This window comes from Dinoponera quadriceps, unplaced genomic scaffold (assembly GCF_001313825.1).
Source record: "Dinoponera quadriceps isolate SergipeBrazil2010 unplaced genomic scaffold, ASM131382v1 scaffold8544, whole genome shotgun sequence".
Lineage (NCBI taxonomy): Eukaryota > Metazoa > Arthropoda > Insecta > Hymenoptera > Formicidae > Dinoponera > Dinoponera quadriceps.
In genome coordinates this window covers 291,277-296,412 of record NW_014563549.1, presented here as the reverse complement: position 1 = coordinate 296,412, position 5,136 = coordinate 291,277, and the positions used below count along the sequence as shown (strand labels likewise).

The following is a 5,136-nucleotide window of genomic DNA, read 5'->3' as shown; positions in this document are numbered from 1 at the left end:
GGGGGGGGGGGGGGGAGAGAGGATTTCAGAGGCAGAACTGTACCGGCTACTCGGTAGGCAGCATCGTCATAAATTCGCGCTGAAAGTGGAAAAGCCCCGGGGGCGGCGGGCTGCGTCAGGGACGCCGCGTCTCGCTCGCTACGGGCCTGGCTGGGCTCGTTAAACAAATGGGATGCGCGGTAGTAGCGCGGCTTCTTTTTAACGGCCGCGCTCCCGCTCGCGGAATTAATAATATCGCATTTTCGCCCGGCGCTTCTTTCTCTCCGGGTCGCGTGTCGTCGAACCGGAGCGAGAGGGGAGGAGGGGGAGCGTCGCCGACGGCTCTTCTCTCTCTCTCTCTCTCTCTCGTCTCGGTCGAGCTTTCAAATTTGCGAAATTAAACGTAACTCCCGGTGATTCTCTGTATCCGGATTTCGATAAAATAGCGAAATCCCGGCGAATATTCCAGCTTAACTGAAACTTATTCAATCTCTCGAAGAAGCGCGCGCGCGCTGTTACGTTTCTTTCATCTCTCCTTCTTTTCTTTCATCCCCGTCGTTAAATAATTCCGCGATTACGACTCGGAAAGTGAAACTTTCGTAGAAGAGCCGTATCTATATTTTATTTCCGTCGACACCTCGGTTTGTTTCCCTGCGCCCTGTTTATACTGGACCGTTGCCATCGTCCTCGCGACTCTTGAATTTTTCACGTGAGACGTCTCGGCAACCGATATAACTTCAATGAAATTTCTCTTAATATAAAATCCCGATGCGTAAAAAGCGCGGTAATCACGAGTGCCACAGCGATTGATCCGCGGGGATTTTCATCTTTTCGCCATCGTACGGAGCGTCAGACGAAAACCATCCCATCTGTCAAATACTTGTTTAAGTCAATGTGAACAAGAAAGTGCTCTATTTGTTCCTTATTTTGCAAACAACTATGCAGTAAAAAAATTTTGTTATATTAAATTTACAACACATTTCACACGTACCAAACGATCCATGCAAATTATTGTGTTAATTCGACACAATGTGAATATGTTGAAAAGTAACGCAAATATCATGTCAAAAATTAACGCAAAACTAACATTCATAATATGTTAACCAACACTGAAATATAAGGATTTGTTACTTCAACAAGTATTATTTTAACACCTACACACGTTGAATATCCACTCAACACAAAATATTGCGATAACATAAACACAATATGTTAAAAATTGAATAGAAAAATGTTTAAATTGCCAAATAATAGAGGAATTTTTTGCTCACACTGTCCTAAACTACAACGTATACAACGGATGGCTTGCGTCTGACATCCTGTGCGATTTCTGACATTTTCGCGAAGAATATTTATATCCGCGCTCTTCGAGAACTCGTTGCAAACAGCGCCCCCCGCGCGTGTACGAAAGTATCAATCGCCAGGAACGGGCGAGAGAGCGAGCGAAGGAGCGTCGGCGCGACGTCAATCTGGACGCCGCGCGTGGAATTGATACTGTCACAACGTTACGACTGCGGGGCGGTGTTATCGGAGCCAGTAATCGCCATTAAACCATATCCATAAATTAGCATACGATTCTGGGGCCGACCCCTGACTCGTTTCGCTGATCCTACGACCGGCAAGCGCGGCGGTAGACTGCTAAAATCCCTGCCCGTATAAACCCGACCGTCGAACCCAGCACGGTGATTGGAGGAGGGAAGGGGGCAGAAGGGAGCGGGGAATTATGTCGTGGATCCGTCAGCGATCAAAGGATCAGGGATCCCACAGCGAGTGACTATTTTCGACTGAACGTCGGCGGAGGATAGTACACGTCACGTCGGAAAAACAACATGACGGCCGGTGTAAATCATTGCGGCGACGTCGGACACGCCGAGAGCATACTCGGCGTCAGAGAGAGAGAGTCCTCTTCTCTCTCTCTCTCTCTCTCTCTCTCTCTCTCTCTCCCCGTCTCCCTATATTTCCACACTCGTGGAAATTTCACGTAGACCGTGTCGCCACACGTGCGCCGCGCGAATGACGCCATAAATTCGCATGTCGTTCTGAAACGTTTACCCTTCCGCCGCTGAATTACATTTACGACTATAATTACTTATCTCGGATAATTTAGTCGCTGGCTGCATTCCCGTCGATGTGATACGCTCCGCGTATCAAGTCGGTTTGTAATCTATAATCTCGCGAAACATAATATTCCGCGATACGTCGTCACCCGGATCGTTACTTACCGGTAATATATATATACACACACACACACACACACACACTCTCCCCGTAGGAATCGAACCTGACGCGGCTGTTAGCCACGCCGTCTTCGGATCGAGCGACGCCACCGTGTGCCTGAACTCAAACGCGAGACGAGAAACGCGCGAGATCCGAGAGAAATAAAGTGCCATAGTTCAACAAAGTTTCCCGCAATGGTAAGTTCACACACTGAGAGAAAAAAAGAACGATGGAACCAAACGAACAAAGTTTTGCTTAAACGAAACATTTTCTCAAGCATAACGTTTAGTTTAATCCGTCGATTAAATTATATATGGTAAAAAACATTTTATGTCAAAATCGATCCCTGTTGAAATTTTTGTGTTAAATTTTTAACATCTCCGTGGGTTATATTTAACGTATTGCGTTTGTGTTATCTCAATATTTCGTGTTTAGTCGATATTAAACGTGTATAAGTGTTAAAATAACATTTTTAAGTGCTAAGATAACACACTTTATGTTTCAATGTCAATTTAGCATATGGATGTTAATTTTATGGAATATTATTGGCGACATATTTTGCACGTTGAAAAATTTACAGACTAATTGTGTCAATTACCCTCAATAACGATCGTCATCTTAAACAATATGAAGTGTATATACAACTAGAGCATAGAAGTAGTATAATATGTAAAGTAGGCGATTTGAAGCGGTGTCTACAATGAGAATTTAAAACGTGAGACTTAAGCTTTAAGCTTCAAGCCGTAAGAAAGTGACCAATCGCAGTCGAATGTGAGAAGAATAATCGATTGGGATTAGTCAATTTTTTACGCTTAAAATTTAAAGCTTAAATACTCATTGGCGATACCGCTTAAGATCCCGAGTTCAAATCTTGTCAGCGGTAAGCATGTTTTTTTAAATATGATATTGATTGAATCAATTGAATAGCACACAAATTAAGAAGATTTCAAACAAAATTATTGACAATATTCTAAGAACAATGCGATCAAAGCGAAGAAATAATATTTCTTTTTATGTACGAAGATAACATTTATTATATTTGATATTATAAATATATCAATTTGACAATTTGCTTCCAAATAGCGCCAAAGTGTTACATATTTTGTCAATTTCCGGCATAATTTTTACGTTACTCTTCAACATATTCCTCTAACGTTAAATTAATACGAAAATTTTGATGGATCATTTGGGATATGTGAAATGTGTTAAAAAAAATTTAACACAAAATTTTCCACCGTGTACGGTTACAATGACGAATTTATCAATTGATTCAATGATTTGCGATTCGATCGGCCACTGTGTCAACGCGTTGCGCCAACGCGTAATTCAATGGAGGCAATATTTTTCTGAATGAGGCTGATCGCCGATCTTGCCGATCTAACCGCGTCTATTTCTCAGTGTAACGTGATAATCAAAGTCGCCCGAGATTCGCGCGAAATCGAGCGGTATAAATACCGTGCGTGAGCGCGCGCGCCAGATTTATCCGCGATTTATCGCCATTTTCCCGAGAGAGAGAGAAAGAGAGAGAAAAAGAGATTCAGTCCTCCACCATCACACGACGGCGAGTCATCTTATCCATCTCGCCCCCTCTCTCTCGCTTCCTTCCTCCTTCTCCTACGAGGAAACAATCCAAGTTCGCGTGTCTCGCCGCGATGGTATCGCACGTACAACACGCTCTCCTCTCCAAGGTGGCAGAAGCGAGGAAGGTGGGCGCATTCCCCATTGTCAGATTGTGTGTGCGGACCGGCGAGAAGACCCCGGCCCGTCTGTTTCTTCACCACCGTATAATTCCGTTTCTCACCGCGCCGTATAAACAGCCGCGTTGCCACTTTCCGCGGTCGCGCGCTTTTCGCCGCCGGCGTTTAGGCGAGTATTTACGATCTCGCGTGACGCGCTTGTCGATAATCGGATATCTCCGAGAGCGCGAATAACGGTGATCGTATCGTCGGATATAGCGGACGATAAAGAGAAGCCACGGATGAGGGGAAGGACCGACATTACCTCTCTTAACACGCTCTAAATGTAAAAGCAACCCGCTCGTTATATCTCCGTGTGTGCTCATTGAATTAATCAATAGTCGTGACTCGCCGATTCTCTCGCGCCACCTTTCCGAAACGCTACATTCATTCGCCGCTGTCTGCGGGAGCTGCGCGAATCGTTCAAAATGGCAGGCGAATGGCGAAAATCGAGCACGTGTCCACGCGCGGAAACAAGGCAATAAATAATTATGAATATAAAATATGGAGGAGGAGGCTTCCGACGAGACTGTCGAGAGAGCGACTATTCACGGGAACGCACGACAACGTTGCCTGGGAAATGTCCACGTGGCTATGCCGCGATAAATATTCCATTAACAAGTGGCTGAAGCGCGCATAGGAGATGGCATAAATGCGACTTCGAGCGAGCGAGCGAGACATGAAAGATTCATACGGGAATCACCGGAACGTTTGATGACATTTTTCGCTCGTTTTGAAAAATTTCGGGCGCGAGAGTCGCCCGAGTAATAATTAAGTAATAATAAGAGGACGAGCAGCGCCGTTTAACCGTATCAATGTTAATTAATAACGGACCTGGAGAAATCCGGGAGCCGGTCTCTCTCTCTTTCTTTCTCCGCGAAACGACCGCAAAACGACGATAACGTCGCAGTTTTCAGCGCAAACTTGCCGGGGGCGAGGGTGAAAAACTTGGCGACTGAGAGAGAGAAAGATCTTCCCCCCTCTCTGTCATTCTTTCCCTTTCCCCTCTTCCTCTGTCCTCTGGATTAACGAAGAGCGGAAGGACTCGGTGCTTTTACTTCGAGATCGACGGTAGCCGAACGCGGCAAGAAAAGAGGCGCCGACGACGCGCGATCTTCCCTCCCTCGAAGAAAGACGATCGCCGATGAAATCCCGGTGAAATCGTGCCTCTCCCGCTTAATCCCCGCAAAAAGGAGGGGGGGGG

At 45.6% G+C, this 5,136-nt stretch overlaps 1 protein-coding gene across 4 annotated transcripts in view; it reads right to left on the bottom strand.

The window, feature by feature from the left end:
- The window catches only part of LOC106751209 (AF4/FMR2 family member 4-like), a 262,250-nt gene that overhangs the window by 98,492 nt on the left and 158,622 nt on the right, over positions 1–5,136 (bottom strand). The gene's annotated exons all lie outside the window — the stretch shown is intronic.